Source organism: Larus michahellis, chromosome 11, assembly GCF_964199755.1.
Source record: "Larus michahellis chromosome 11, bLarMic1.1, whole genome shotgun sequence".
NCBI lineage: Eukaryota > Metazoa > Chordata > Aves > Charadriiformes > Laridae > Larus > Larus michahellis.
The window spans coordinates 7,547,805-7,565,005 of NC_133906.1; positions in this window are offsets into that span (position 1 = coordinate 7,547,805).

The following is a 17,201-nucleotide window of genomic DNA, read 5'->3' on the forward strand; positions in this document are numbered from 1 at the left end:
GTGAGTGCAGAACGTAAGGGTAAGTGTCATGTGAACTCCATGATACATGTCAGTAACAAATTACCTGGTACATTATCCACAGGCTTCCGTATCTGAACGGATTCACTGTACACCAACTGGTGCAGGCAAAGCTGGGTCTGACCAAAGCATGGGGAAAAGCATAAGTACATGCACAATTTTAAGTATGTTTTATGCTATAATGAACATACTATTCAGAAGAAAAACTATGTGCAACATATGGTGGTATGGGTTTTTTGCTTTACCTTGTGAAAAAATAGATGTGAAGTACTTATTTCACTTAGCATATGATTAAGCATACATAAACGCTTTATTTCCAAACTATCTTTATTTATTTAGCTATTTCAAACTTTATCTGTGAAACTATAACTGCTTCTTTACATGTTCTCATCTTGGGTAACTGCAAATATGGAATATCTTTAAGATGAAGTTGTTTGAAAATGTTGCCTACAAAGGAACTAGATTTACGGAAAAAGTATGTGTCTCTCAGAAGTGGGAATGAAGTCAGGTCATGCTCTACAGAGTTGCTCCATCACAACCTTGAAACCTTTCAGAATTCAAATGCAAACCCCACAGATGCCTCTTTTATGGAGAGCCCAAGGAGGCTTCACGCTTCTAATAGGAAACTCTTTGCCTGTATGGCAGAGCCAAAGCCACAGCTGTGGTTCAACGGAGCAAACCCACAGACTTGGGTCAAATTCAGGATAATTTACATCACCTAAGGGATATGGTGCATCTTGAGTAGATTGCTTTGTTTTCTCCAGGAGAAAAATAGATATTTGACCTGTATGTATATTTGTACACGACTTTCCGGTTGTCAATATTTGTATCTTTTGTCTAAAGAAGGGAAGTGCCAAGTACCTCCTGCAGAAAAACTTCCATCAGATCAGCCCTGGCTAACTAATAATGGAAAGTTATAATGTGGGACAAACAGGAAACACACTTTCAAGCTTGTCTGACTTCAGTTCAATAATCTCCTTAGTGAATTTACTACATTTGTGTGGGGGTTTTTTTCCTAATCTCATTACAGGTTCTTGAAAACAGGAAATTGCCTTCTTCTCAGAGATCGATTTGCTTGCATATAGCATGATGCTTCTCTTTGGTTGCAGTTGTAGGAATAAGCACGAGATGAGAAAGAATTTTCTTTTGCCAACAGATTTGCACAGAACACACAGCATTCAAGCAAAAGAGTTATGATGCGCACGTACCTTGGTGTGAGCTAGCTAGGGTCAAAACATAACTGTATATTCCAATGAGTGGGACATACAGATAGACAGCAAGTCCTGGTCAGAGCAGTGCCATTACAGATTGCCTGTAAACAATAGCAGAGGCTTCCAGATTGTGATGGGGCTGTTCCACATAGTATCATGTTATCCCTGTACTTGTCCATAGCTCTTTTGTGATAAATTAGTGTTGACACTGTCAGGATTGATTTGCCCTATTCCCTCTCTGCTACTTGAGAGTCCCTCAATGAGAAATTCTTTTTTGGAAATTGCAGCAGAAGTATTGCTTACACTGAAAGCACGCTGACATAGGAGCTCGAAGCCAGAAAAAGACACGTGAGCAAATGTGAAGGAATATAGATAACAGATATGGAAATATTGAAAAAAGAGTACAGGAGTGTGCTACTGCAATCAACTACACAGCTATCCCAGATTGCTTCTAGAGGTGAGGAGGGAGAAAGGGCCTGCTTTTATGTATATAGAGGTTTAGGGGGTTTTATACATTAATTCATTTTTAACAAAGGAAAAAAAAAAAGCCTCGTTCTTAGTAAATCTAAACTGAGTTTTGGGGGCAAATTTTCAGCAAATGGGTAATGATCTTCAAAGGTTTTATTAAAAATCTGAAACTACTCAAAAATCCAACTTGCATTTTCTAATAATTTAATCTTGAATGCATTTTTAAGAAAATAACCAAGCCAGCCTGCCTTCTACCTAAAGTTGAGAAGAAATCTCTTACCTCCTTTCAGGGAATTAGTAGTATTTCTTTCCATTAATAATTTTTACCTTCCACATACATCTGAAATCCTTCTGTCCACACAGTAGTCCCCTGCCAAATGGGCTTAGGTCAAAAACAGCTTTTAAAAATAAACACATTTCCTGACAAAAATGTTTTCCACAAATTGTGTGTTTCTCAACCAATTTTAATTTAGTACACAAATTGCCATTTTGGTTCAAAAAAAGTCTGGAAGATTACATGAATGCAGAATACTACTTTAGATTTTTGACCACTGCCTGTATGTCTATATTACTGTCCATGCTCTTCTTATGTGAGAATACATCATCTTGTTCTTTTCACTTTCTTATCTAACACAACAGAGTAAAATTCAGAACAATGCCAAAATAAGCGATCCACAAGATGCCTGCTGCATTTTCTAATTCATGTCTTACTCTTCTGTACATTCAGCAGGAGAAGAGGAGCTCCTTGCACCATCTGCCTTCCTGCAACTTGCTATAAACTGTCCCAGAGTTTACAATGAAAACGGTAGCGATCAGTTCCTCAATACGCAGAGCTTGAGGCTGTGCCTTTCAAAGCTGCCTGCAAGGCTTGGCCACCTACGTTCTCCAGACAGTTTTGAAATTTCACTCTTACCTCTTGAAGTAACACATTGCTTTGTAATTCCCAAAGCCTGCCCACTCTCAAAGTACAGGCTACCTTCACTCTTGGCCGCTTGTGAACACTGCAGTCCTTGAAGGCCACATTACATACAATTGACTAGTTATGGTTTCTCTTGCTTCAGAGAAGGGGTTCCATGCATATCAAAGAGCATAATTTGGGTCTGTGGACTGAGAAGCTCTTAATAATTAAACTGACACACAGACACAGGTCTGAATACTCAGCACCATACAGTGGAAGGAAAGGGAGAACATCAATGACTTTATACCTACATATCTACTCACTTCACAGTGTGCTTTCTGCATAGACACAGTTTTCTTGCAACTGAAAAGGAAGCAATGTCAATTAAATAAACTTTTGATTCCACTTCTGTCGGTTGCATACTTGTGAGAATAAGAAACAAACAGAAAGGATGGTGTGGTAACTTCTAAAATGGATGGCGTTACTTCTGATCAGGAACAGTTAATTGATACCACAGAATGTGTCTGAAATATTGATTTAGTTTGTGTGGATAGGGAAGCAAGTCCCAACATACTTTCTTCTTAAATATAAATGAAAAAAACAATACATTTACTATAAGGTCACAGTGGGAACAAAGAGGATCAGCTGAAGCATACACAGCTGGTGATTTATATTCAGAACCCACAGGCAGCAAGCAAAGACAGACTGATAGCATCATCTTACAATCAGTTTTTGGATCATGTTGTGCATCTGAGAACGCCGGTAGAGTCTGTGGCTGTTTCTTTCTCTGCATTCTGCAACAAGCAATCATTTGCCTTTTCTATCATTCAGTGCATACTGCCATACATAATACTATTTTGTGTAGTCATTAAAAGTCTGCAGGCACATAATTATCACATTCTTGGTTGTCTTTTGAGTATCAGTAAAAAAAAATGTAAAGACAATAATAAAATACAATGCACATGGCCATCGAAGTTCTCCAGGAATCAGATCCACTCTTAAGCACGTGGAGAGGTAATTGAGAGTTTAACTGTTCAGAATCTGGGGAGGGGAAAGGATGCAAAATTGCAACAATCATTGACAAGATTGAAGAATATTTTCATATAGTGCAGCGATCGAGTTAATTTGATAGGTAACTCTGGGAGCTCTGTGGAAATTCAGAAGGCTTAGCCAAGAAGATTTCAGCAAGGTTGTTAGTTGCCTCTCCATCTGCTTCACAAGGAACTCTTGGCAAGCCTAACTCTATTTCCAGTTGCTAGAGAGACACTTTCAGCCTCAGGATGAAAATAACACTAGTCTTTCCTTTCAATAGATAGCATCCTAACTTAATTCTTAAATAATTTTCACTGTTGCGGCTGTGCTTGGAAGCCGAATTCACAAGTTTGCTCACAAAAACACACAGCAGCTTATAAGACAAATATTGAAAGTGAAAATAGGAAAAAGTTCAGAACTAACTGCAAAACATGGTTGGTTGTATTTTTTTCATTTAAGCAGCCAAATGTAAACAATTCACAACAAATAATTCCTCTGACATATTTTCTTTTTGCTCATAGAATATCCTCAAATAGTTTGTTACAACCTCAGGTTTAAGCAGAGTTGCCCTAAAAATGAAGCCACATTCTGAACTTTCTTGGCATGTTCAATACTCCAGAGGTAGCGAGCTGCAGAGCAGAGTAGAAATGGAGAGCAATTATGGCATGCACATCTTCAAGTCTAAATTTAATAAGCTTCTGTGAGTGTACCCTCATAAAACTTTGAAGGGTATTCCTTTCCCTGCTCTCTCCTGAGGAACTGACTAGCAGAACAGAACCACGTGAATGATCATGAAAAGGAGGAGCATGAGAATAGCAAATTAACTCAATGTAGTTCTTTGAACTAAAAAGAAAAGCATTTGGCAAAGTCAGGATTTAGGTTATGACGCTGCAGATTTACAGAATGGTAAAGAGCAGAAATTCAGCTATTCTCAAATGTGCTGAGTAGAATATCTCCATGCTCATCATCCAACAAGCTGAAGTAAAGATGATCTTGCCTGCTCAGCCATTGTTCAGATTTGCAATTTACAGGAGTGGAGTTGAAGCGGCAGAAAGCCTAATACAGTGTCCCCTTATTGGTGGCCCATCTTTGTCTTATATACATTAGGCTAGGAATTCTTTGGTCAGCAATGCTGACCCTCACAGCTCCCCGCTCCTCAGTTAAACAGCCTTAGCAGCACAGCCCAGCCCTACTGCAGAAATTGAGGCAGAGAGGAAAATAAAAACGGTTGCAGACAAACAAAATGCCACCTGCTTCCTGAGAAATGGCATGCTGGTCCCAAGTGTCTCAGCTGCTGGCTCTGCCTGCTGGTTGTTACTTCTACCAGGCATGACTCAGTGTGTTCCAGAATTAGGAGTGCACATACTCCCTTGTTTTGGCCCCTCTTCATACACATTATAATGTAGTCTTTAAGTGCGGATCCATTTCAAAGAAAATATCAAACAATCGCATCATATATCTACACAACAGCCTCTAAAGAGCCCTACAGAATACAGTACAGCTTGCTTTCCTAGGATGTGAAAACCTTTGTTACAAACACAAACTAAACTTAATTCAGTGACACCTAAATTTGCCTCAGGTCCACCATATGTGCAATGGCAGTCTTAGATAACAGAAGCACAGGCCACTAGTAATTAAAATCATATTGATTTTACTCTGTATCACAGTGGTGATATACGTAATGTTAGCATTCTTATAATGGAATGGAAAACGCTAAGTGGCTGTGTGAATAAGATACTTTCATTTTCTGTAAGATACCATCAAAAATTGTAACAAAAAGATTTCAAATCAGTCTGGCGAAATAGAGGGTTTTTTAGAGACTTTCACTGATACATTTAAAAGAATTTAACCCAATAAATACACAGAAATAATTCTCTGCTGAGCCACTGAAAAAAGCTGGGATGTCTCAGTGCACTCAGGACAGGAATATGCACAAAGAACACTCATCCTGCTTGCAAGCTGTGATTTAAGGAAAAAAATTATGCATAGCAATTCCTGCTTTCCTCATCGTTCCATAAAATGCAGACGGTTGCTCCTGTCCCTCGTACTTTGCCTGCGCTGTCCTCTGCACTTAACTGGCCAGTCAAAACAGTCCACAAAGCCCACCACCAAATCTATAATATCCCTCAGGATATTGCTGGTGGAAAGAACTAGATCTGGTGGCTTTTTAGTTGCTGGAGCATTCTTCAGGTCTGCCAGAGGCATGACAAATTTGCAAGTCAACTTGTTTTAAGATGGATTATCCTTTTCAGAGAATGTCTGTGGGGATGATTTGGGAAAAAATCCTTTTAAAATCTTGTTCCTGCTTTGCTTTTCACACTAAACAAGAGAAGAAATATTCAGAGAGGATTCCTGCATTTATAGCTAATGGGGGGAAGGGATGATTTAAGTTCATGTTGCATTTATAAGAAGGGTTAAATAGTCTTTTAATTTGTTTTGTTATTCCACATATACATATCTGTATATGTACATATATATATACACACATATTCCAAAGACTATGGAGATAAATCTATAATATCTATTTGTCCACCTTTAGAATGATAATATGAGGAGAATTTTTCAAAGTTCTGCATCACTGCAAGCCCCACATATTTCATAAAGATAATTAACCAGTGAAGAAAGCTCACAGCAATTTAACACATACAAGCGAAAATTTAATGCCTTGGAGGCACATCAAATATTGGAGGATAGCTTAACTACTGAATTATCCACTAACCTTCTCTTTCAGCTCTGCCTTGGGGATACTACAAAAGATGTTTCAAGAATGAGATGGAAGGACCTAAAGGAAAAGCCATGTCAAAAAGTTTTAAGGAGTGGCCTAGACGATGACCTTATCTAAATTAGCTTGGACTTGCACAAGATGCAAAAAGGTTGATGTGGGGGGAAAAATGATGATAATGATCAAGTGTCTTGACTTGAAGCCAGGCAATAAATCACTTTTATTGGACATGCCATGAATGACAACAGAGAGGCTTAGCACTGAGACTGAGTCACCGCAGACATTGTGTCTTCCGAGTCACCTGGGGTAAAAAAAACAATTCCTTTTATAGACACTGTCTTCTTAATTTGCAGAAATGTAAATAAGCATCTTTCTCAGCTTTCAATTACAAAAGAAAATTCAAGCCCCAAACCTCCTGGATAGTCATGCAGTCAGTAAATTGTCTCTCCAGTTGAAAATTTTTCACTTGTTATTTCCTTAAGATAACATGCCACGCTATCTAGGGCTGACCTTTAGGATTTAGAAAAAACCCGTCTATCGACATCTATTGATTCTCCCTGTGAACCCAGATTAGTTCACGGCCTGCCTGAAAGGAGAGGAGTCAGCTCTAGTGCAGGGCTGCTCCAATTCTGTGTGTAACGGGGAGGTGTCCCACCCCTTACAGAGGGCAGGGGCAGCTTCTTCTCCCCTGCCCTGGCTAAGTGGCTGACTTGGGCACTGAAGCATCCTGCAGATGGGGATTGGGTGTTAAGGACAGAAGGGAGGTAGACAGTAAGTGTGGGCATCCCGTTGCAGTAGTACTGCAGGGTGCATTATAGGAACCTGCAGAGTGAGCCTGAGGACATTTCTTGCAGTCAGCCATACCCAGATCCATCATCCCTGGTGGCAACCAACAAATATATCTGGGGACCTTTGTTCTCAAGGTTCTTTTTCCTGTTCTTAACAAAGGAAAAGCCTAACTGAAAAAGAAAAAAGAAAGAGCAATTCATTTTAGTGACCTTGTTCACACAAGCCAGTACTTTTAAACACAGATTTTAAGTCTAATCGTAAACTTTCCAGAAGTAATCTGCTGCTGCTGCCCTCTCCAGTTTTTCGTAGTCTCTTGCTGCCACAGGAGAGGAGCCAGCAGTCTGAATAAGATCACTGTACTGCTGCCAACTTTAAAAAGCACCGAACAAAAAATATTTCAAATAATGCCCAACTCGATGCACACAGCTTCAGCAGAGCTGCGTATGCATTCTGAAGGCTCTTAAAATTTGTATTATACGCTTTACAAATGTTAACTGCTTAGTTGTTACACTTCATGGGAGGTAAAGGCCTAAAGGATTCATAGATGAATTCACTTGATATTTTAGTTTTTTGAGGAGGATGGGGAGGATAAAGGCTTACAGCTTACAAAAATGAGAACAAAAGACCCATGGTACTCAGTCTACTAAATCAACTACAAGGGTTCCCACATGGGTGTGCAATGTATTTGTGAGCTGCTAAAGAAAAGATGGGTTATGACCTCTAAGATGGGAGTATTTAGAAATACACGTCTCCTTCTCAGAGGTTTCTGACAGTGCAAGCAGTGTTTGCTTAAGCATATATAGTAAAAGTAAGTTTTCTGCACCTTCTTTTTTTATTATTCATAAATGTTTTCTTTTTCAGGCTTGCAAATGCGGTTGTACTTGTAAAAAATTCTCAATGCATCTCAGAGTCATGTAATAGTCTAAAGAGAACTTCTGCCTTATAGATGGCATGACCAGGTTTTCTCAGAAGTTCAGGCCTTTCTCTCTTCGTCGGTACATTCAGTACCTTTGAACCTTTGCCTCACCTCATTAATTAGTTCAGTTCTCCAGACACACTGAAAACTCCATCCTCTTCCCAGGTAGCCAGCCTCCAAGAAAACAAAGGACAAGTTCAAGCCCTTCTTTCTGGTTCTTTCTTAAAGGTCTGTCAATCTTCTCTTTCTGAGGCGAATCCTGGAGTCTTGAGGGACTTCATACCTACGCTTTTCTGTCAACGTGCTAAACATCTCATCTATCTTTCAACTATTGCACTTTCATTTAACTCTCTGTTCCCCTCATACTCCTGCCTATACTCTAACATCTCTATATTAAATTCTCTAATTTATTCTTCACATAATCTCCAGTTCTCCTTCCTGCGCTTGGATTCTCTTGGTCTCTCAACTGCCAGAGCACATTCTCACAGGTGTTATAGCCAAAGTCCTCAGCCCAAGGTTTTCCAGCCTCATTTCACTATGGAGATCCAACAGCCAACTGTCCTCACTTCAAGAGCTTGCTCCGCTCCTCTTTACTCTCTGCAAAGAGATTCACATCCCTTTTGTCCCTCTACACTGCACATCTGCCACTGGCTGGGATCTCGGCTACTGCAGAAACAAGTCTTCTGTCACCTGCAACTTTCTTCAAAGGACAAGCATAGTCTTCCCTGGGTTTCCCCATACACAAACACTGCTGTGCATACCACAACATGCCAACCTCTCTCCTCACTTTTTGATTTCCAACACCTTGCTCTCCAAAGCCTTGAAATCGTTTCATAAGCCTTCAATATTCAGTGCACTGGGAGCATGAGGCACCTGTAAGAAAACGACTGCTCCAGAAAAACTACCAAGAAGATGAGTAAAACACAACATCCTTTGTTGCCCAACCTCAAGAAAGCTTTGAGATCTTTGCTCTTGAGTGCTGCTTTCAACAAAGGGGTAGAAGTCTAAACTTGCTTTCTCACCATCTGCAAAAATGATTATTAGTGGCATTTCTTTTTAATCCATCTTGTGACACTGTACTTTACAAGCTGTCCACTACAATTCCACTTTTTTACCCCTCAGACTTTTAATCTTTTTTAGTTCTCAGGGAGGAAGAAAAATTCCAAGTCAAGAACAAACTGCACAGAGAAGGCATGTCCAACGGCAATTACTCACACAGCAGCTGAACATTCCAATCAAATCCTGAATACCTGGAGTTTTTCAAGTTTTTAGATCTTAATTTCACAATTATTATCATCCTCTGCTATATGCATATTTTCTATGTTTGCACTAGGAAAAGGGTATTACCAATGGAATAAGGGATTTGTAGGAGATTGTTGTACAGTCCTATTAATAACATAAAATCAGTCTAAACCACAAAGTAATTTTGTTGACTCATGGGACATTAAACATGCCTTATTTAAAGCCTTTAGATTTTTTATTTCTGAGTTCTCCTTCAAATCATTTTTATTGTCTGATTTAGAATAATTCAACCTAAGATATGAGTTTTCCAGCTAAGAAGCCATTACCAATTCAAACATCAAATTGACTTTGCTTCCACTATGCAAGGAAGTGAACTTAGCTTGTTAAACTTTCTTTAAATTAGAAATATTTTATAACCGAGAAAGAGGAGCTCTGTCTTTAATGCATGAAATTCTTTTACTGCTGTAAAACTTAGATGTTTTACTTACCATGTACTTCAGGTTCAGGTCATAGAAAAGATAGATACTAGATTTTCTGACTATAAATATGGTCAAAATGCATGCCTGTGCATTATCTGAAACAGACTGACTGCACAAAACCTTTAGACAGATGTGAAAGTTACTTATACTTTTTACTAACACTGACTGCATATAAAACTCATATGAACTGGAAGAAATTATATGTTGAGATGGTTTGGCTATTTTCTGATAAAAAACAGGGGGGTTGGTGGAGCATGTTAAATGTTAAAACCTAGATTTTTCATAGGAAAATTTAAACCAGTTTTGATAGAAAACTTTTCCTTGATCTAAAATGGAATTGCAGACAGAGAGACAACAAGAGTGAAAACTTACTCCACAATGAAAAGAGTCCAATCCCATAGTAATCAAGTCTTTAATCACTAGCCCTGCCTGTCCCCCTGCCCAGCTCAGCCCACCAAGTACCATGCTAATTTTAGCACAATACTGAAGGGCTGATCAGGCAGGTCTATACCATCCATTTATTCAGAATTTCACCTGAAGATCAGTTCTTCATGGAAATTACAAAACTGTATCTTTTGGTACTATTTCCATATCCATAACATTCATGGCTATAATGGAAAGAGGGGGATGCGAATAAGGTATCTGAAACCATTCAGCCAATAAGTTCTATGACTTGCTAATTATCTCCTTTAACCTTACGCTCCTCTCTCTCATTTTTTGCCATCAAATAAGCGCTTCCTAGACATACCTGCACATTCAAATTTTTGAAAGTTGTCAGCACCTACGGTAGTGACCTTCATTTTCACAGGAAACGGGTGAGTACGGCAATTGCAAACACTTAGCACTTCTCTTAATGAAGCAACTTGTTATTCCAGAGGAATGCACAATACAGTCAGGTTGGTCAGAAATGAACTAAACAGGGTAAAGACAGCTTAGATCAGGACACTCCCTCAGTGTTATACTTTTAGTAAGTTCTGGAAATGAGACAAGAAGAAGAAGGGATCCCTTCAGACTAACCTACCAAGTCCTTCAGTCCAAACCTGCAGCACTGATGCAATAAGGTACGCTGAAATTGTACAATCTCATCTGCATTACAAAAACATATGAAGAGCAATATAGCCTTATGAAGGCAAACATAACCCTGTAATAATGAGGAAACGGCCTACAGCGATGAAGGGGAATCAGATGTCTCATACAAAACCAGACTGGCTGAAATTTTAACAGGTTTTCAGTAATTCTCTGAAGCCAAAATCTGATAAGAATTTGGCCTAAGATATGAAATCAGTAAGTCTTTTTTTCTACAGGTTAGTGTACTATAGTTGCACATTCTAGGAAGAAAGTATTTCTAAATTGTCCATGGAGAATCCTCTCATGTACATTCTGATTACGTGTACCTAACATGCAAAGTTTTTCAAATGGGATTATTGGAGATAAACGAAATATATGCAAAAATGTCTTTACTCATGTTAAAATCCAACATATATTTGAAATGGGGGGAAAAGATGCGGTCCTATTTTCTTTTGGGAAGCGGTCATATTTTCCTCAGGATCTCTGTAATACTTGTATACTATAGCTTTAGAAGACGTACATAAAAACAATAAAAAATATTACAGGGAAATTATAAATATAGGGATATTGTTGCCCCCCGCAATAAAAAAACAATGGCAAAAGGATTCTTTTTAAAAAAAGCAAAAGAAGTTAATTTCTTTTTAGTAACACTACGAGATGAAATTCTTGTATGCATACCTACAAGCACGCGTATGTATTCCGGCATTAACACAGATTTATGCATCAGAGAACATGAAAGGTCCTTGAAATTTGTCTAAGGCTTAGAGGTTTTTAAGGGCTATTTAGAGGCATACAAGAACAAATGACACACAAGTGCTAATTTCTTTTTCTTTTCATTTTTCTTTGCACCGATATTTGAGTTTGTAGAATTTTATTGGCTAGTATTTTTGCATGAATGGCCACTGGGTGCCACTGTTCTGCTGCATAGAAAAAGAGCTGAAACAACATTTTTGTTGTAGTAATAAGTTTTTTATTATTAAAGTATGTGTGCTACTGCTATATATACCCGTCTTTTAGAAATGACAGTGCTGCACGGTTCATAGTGAGCTTTTTCATAGCAGAACAATGGGAAAAGTGGCACTGAGAGATTGGAAAACCTGTTTAAACTCAACAGGCAATATAACCTTGGAGAAACTTTCTTATAACAGTATATTTTCTACTTAATAAAAGATATACAGCAGCTGAGAGGCCGGGTATCCAGGCTCAGGTTTGATATTCATTTGCTGACTGACCTTGTAGAACTCACCAGGGACTGTTTCTGCCCAGCTGTGCACAACTGCTTTTACAATATACAAATACGTATGTCAAATGTTCAAATGTACATGGAAACAGAATCTAATATACCTAATTTGGTTTTAGAATATATAGCAAGTGTGTGCAGCTACAGTAACTCTGCACATGTAATTGGTGCATTTCTGAATTTGAAAACCATATTCTTAACTGCTCTCAGCCTTATTTTCTTCACTTAGGAAATGGGGTTAACAATGAGTATGTACTTTATGACAAGAATAACACTGCAGGGAGAGACCTTTATATAAGGTAATAAGAGCAGGTTTTTACATGCGTAAAAAGAAACTTCAAGAAGCTGAAGTCCATCTGAAGTAAACACGTAGATTTAGAAGCAGACAACCACACCTTGGAGTGGAAGAGGACAACGGGTGGTATTATATGCCTTGAGCTGCTACTCTTCATCCAAGTGATTATAACTGCACTACTAAAAGCTGCCAATTTTTCCTAGCTGTAATATAAATATATTTAAGGTCTAAACGAAGCTCCCTGAGGTCAAAGGAAGAAAGACAAGTTCAAATGCTGCCAGTCCAAAGTATTAACTAGTAAGCAAGAATACGAAACAGTGATAGAATGACTGCGTTCCCTGGCAGTCCAGAAGACGTATTTTTACAATATAAAAATAACCAGAAAGAACGTAGACACCTTGACTACATAGTAACACCTTTCTGCCAAATCAGGAAGAAAGATCTTTCCAATTATGTAGACAGTTTTCAATTTAACAAAAAATATTCTAATGAGAAGTAAAGGAAATCTGGTAAAGTTTGTTGCAAATTTTTCAGATTATCGAGGCAATTATCTTAAGGAACCTTACTTAATCTTTCTAATATGTTATACTGCCCAAATGTGGGCTGCTAGTCATTGTATTGCTCAGGTGCCTACTTGAAACAATTTCAGAAACGCTAAATGACCTTAGAAAGAAAGACATTTTAATAACATAATTGGGGTAGTCTTTTTCATCCACTGCATAAGCCAAAAATGCTATCACATTCCTACAGAATAATTTTTAAGAAGTGAAAACGACACTGTTCATGTTTTATAGCCTCCTATGTATGAGGTTAATCAGAACCTTTTTATTTTAAAATCAATTCAGAACTCTATGGAAAATATTGTGCCCATCTCAAGTACTTCACAGGATTTTGAAAAGGCATTTGGAAAGATCATTTTCATTCAGATCTAAAGAATGTTTTTTGTATCTTTATTAATCCCAGACAATATTACTGGGTCCTCGCATAAGAACAAAAGAGTTTGGTGTCATCATTTTTAGGGCTGTTAGACACCCCGCTGTGCCCACCATACTTTTAGAGGAAGACTGTCCATCCTGCTTCCTTTCAGTCACTGGCAACTTCCGTTCGCTTCAATTCCCTCACCCACCCTCTGCAGTGTTCCTGGTCCTTGTAAAGTTCAACAATGAAAAAGCACAGCAGGGCAATAAACAGCCTGAATGGAGTCCTGAACTCCCCCGTAGGTAGCCAGGTAGGTAGCAAGCCAGTGAGACAGGAAGATGACAAGATTGTCTGCACTTCTTGCCTTTCGTGTTTGGAGTTTAATAGGAGGTAAAAATTGGTTTCTGTCTGGTGCTGACTGCCTTCCCTCTCCTGAATTGACCAGCTCAACTACTGTACAATGAAAACTGTTCCACTTCAAGAAACCGATGGGCGACAGGCAGATCACAGCCAAGACAGATATGACCTTAGGGCACTTCCAGCTGTCCTTGCTATATTGAATGGTTTGGAAACAGCTTCTACTTTGAGACAACAAAGATCAATTTTATGAAAACTAGTGAATACTCCTTGGCCTACATAATTTGGGTGCACCTGAAAACCTAGAGGAGACAATCTAGAAATGACAAAAGGTTAAAGTGTAAAATATCCAGCAGACGCTCATATTGCACATCGTATGCTTGGCCAAACAGATGGACTGAAGCTCACTGGCAACAGTGAGCAGAAAAATTTTTAGAACTATTAAAAATTATTTTTCCTTTGTGGTTTCCAAAGTGCTATTATTATGATAGGGTCGGGACAAATTTACAGTTACGTTTTCTCTCATTATATTCATAAACAACACACAAATGTACCTTGGGTATAGAGGCCATAAAGCCCGATACCTGTCTGAAACAAACTACGCTGAGATTAAGTGTATTGTCAATTAATATTTACATCCGTTTCCTGTACCCTAGTCAAATGATCTTGCCACGCATCCTTTGTTTTAAAACAGGCAGAAGATACAGATCTACAGTAAGAGAACATTTCATGCTTTGGTAAAAACAGAGGGAAACATATGGTTTTCACTTCCCTAACTTCATTACAGTTCAGCTCTTCTCAGCAATAACTGCCTCTCCCATAATACCTCCAAATGTCCTGAAATACTTTAAGTGAATTTGGTAACCAGCAAACTGCTGTGTTTTCCTGTTCATTAGCATGAACTGTCTTGTTTCACTTGCCTATCATACCAATGTGATATGGCATAATGCAGCATTACACGCTGTAACAAGTCAGAAAAAATTTAAAAGGCCACATGTTTGTTTTTATACTTAATTCCTAACAGCCTAACTGTGTATTGTCCATTACACAACTCAGGTAATTCAATAGCCCAGCTGCTCGAGAAGAAAGTGAAATGATAACTTTTTACAAGTTTAGAAACTTGTACTGTTGTTGTTTATCTGTGGATATCTCTCTCTGTATGTAGACATTTCTAAAGGCTTTTGCCTTGTTTGCGTTTTGAGGTTTTTTTGTCTTTTAGGGAAACTAATGCTTATAGCGTTTATGAACTTGTAATAAAATTTAATATGAAATCTTAAATGGTTGGCAGCATTTAAATATCTAAACTCACAACTGTTGAAGTGCTTGAATACTGTGACAGTTGCATGAGAGCTGGAAATGAAACTTGGCTGTGGATGCACAAACACTGAAAAACTACAAAATTTCTTTCTCAAAAAGCTAAATATCAAGTCAATCATCTTTCTGATGAAAAGCTGAATAGATAGATATTTAACATCATACGATATTTTGTCTATTTTAAACTTGTACTTGTCCAAAATGGCCCCAGAGCCTGGAGGAGAACATGACCCTAGACATTTTCCCAAGCCAGCCAGTATAGGGAGCAAATTCCAACTGGGGAGAAATCTTGTTGAGGATGGAAGTGAGGTTTCAGCCTGCCTGCAGCCCAGTGCTGGGATTACAGGCATCAGGAATGTCTTCCAGCCCCCTGCATCTATTCTGTTCATGTGCTAAGGAAGCATAAAACAAAAGCAAAAATACTCAAAAATAAAGTAGTAGTAGTACTTTTCCCAAACTGCAGTGACACAGCCTGTTTTACATCATTTAGTTCTTCCCTTTTCCAAAGCAGGCAGCTTTCTCAGGAGAAAGCAGGGCTTAGATGCAGAATATTCCTGGGGGAATCCAGAAACAGTTCCTAGAAGGCAGAGTTGACTCAACCTCAAGCTACACCTGTACTGGAGGAGATGAGCCATTTTATCACTATTTTACAGATCCTGGCAGGCATAGCTAAAGTGAGGGCAGCTGCCTGATCTCACAGTCCTTCTGAAGAGGTAAAGAGTATCTCACACTGTAGGTTTAATGTGTAAAATATTTCTCACCTTAAAAACTGAAGTAATATACATACATATGTATCAGAATTAGGTAACATTAATATAACTGATCTCTTCATTCCAACTTCCCTTACTTAGGACAATTATTTTACACTAAAACAGTAAAACCTGACTCTTGTCATCAGAAGGTCCAAAAAGAGCTCAGCGTTATCTGCCATACTGTACAAATTGGGGACCTACGGCTCTCAAGCAGCACGAGTAGAAGTACTCCTGTCTCCAGAGTCCTGGCACAATCCTCCATCCACTGTGAGAGTGAGGGGGAAGAAAACGGGCAGGCTGAGCCTCACGCTGTGACACGGCAGTGCCTCTGCTGGGTAGAACCAGGTTTTAATATTAGTTACGCTTTCAGATTATCTCTTTCAAGCGTGTTCCAGCTTTCCATTTCTATTTGCTATGCTGTATATAATCTTGTATCAGCCTGAGGGTGGTTAATAAATTTCATCTTTTTATCTCAGTTCTCTTCTTGTAGCAATTGTTTTATATTGAATAAAAGTAGTAACGTATCAAAGGTCAGGCAGGGCTGAACCTAATATGATTGTTTTCATAGCATGGTACTAAATGTAATAAGAAGCATACAGGGAAACGACCTTTAGTCCTGTAAAATTTAAACACTTAAAACAAGGGTAATTTGGTGCCAGCCAAAACCTATTTTAGTTTGCCCTTTATTGAAAAGATGCACCAAATTGCATTGTGCGGCTGCTTGATCAGGTACAGATTAGAGGTCATCACAAGCTCTATAAATCACTGCATTCCTGGACAGGAAAGGAGCAATGTTACTGCAAAAAAAAATATCAGAGTAATAATACCCGAAAAGTGAAAACCTTTGGCCCTAAGTCCTGCAACCTATTTATTCCAATAGAAAACTCTTGTTGAGTATGTGCATGCAGAACAAGACCCTGGTTGATGATGATTACGAAGTACCCATGTATTATTAATACTTTTATATATCTGTGGCACATACAGAAGCTCTTTGTGTTAGGCAAGTCATAAACAGAATCTGTTTGTCTTCAAAAATGCATTTTACCTTCAAATAACAATAACGCACTGCTAGTTTTGTCAAATAAATGTTTTTGCTCACACCTTACAGAAGCCTTACTTTAACATCTGACCACTACCAATGCCTCCCTGAGCAGTATTTGAGACATTCTAGAATACTGTGAATGCATGGCAGACAGTAATGAATGTTTTACTTTTAATTGAAATATATATCTATTGCTTGTAAAATCCATAAATCACACCAACAGAAGAAAGAACATTACATGAAGAATTTGATACACTTCATGCTAAAATAAATGCATCAACTATTAAAATAAATGTGTGCATTACAGGAAAAATTGATCAAAATCAGATACAATATTTCATTCACCAAATCAGACACATCCCTGTTGAATCACTGCTTATTCAATACAGAATGAGATGCATCATCTATCAAAACAGATATCTCCTACAGTAAATCAAACC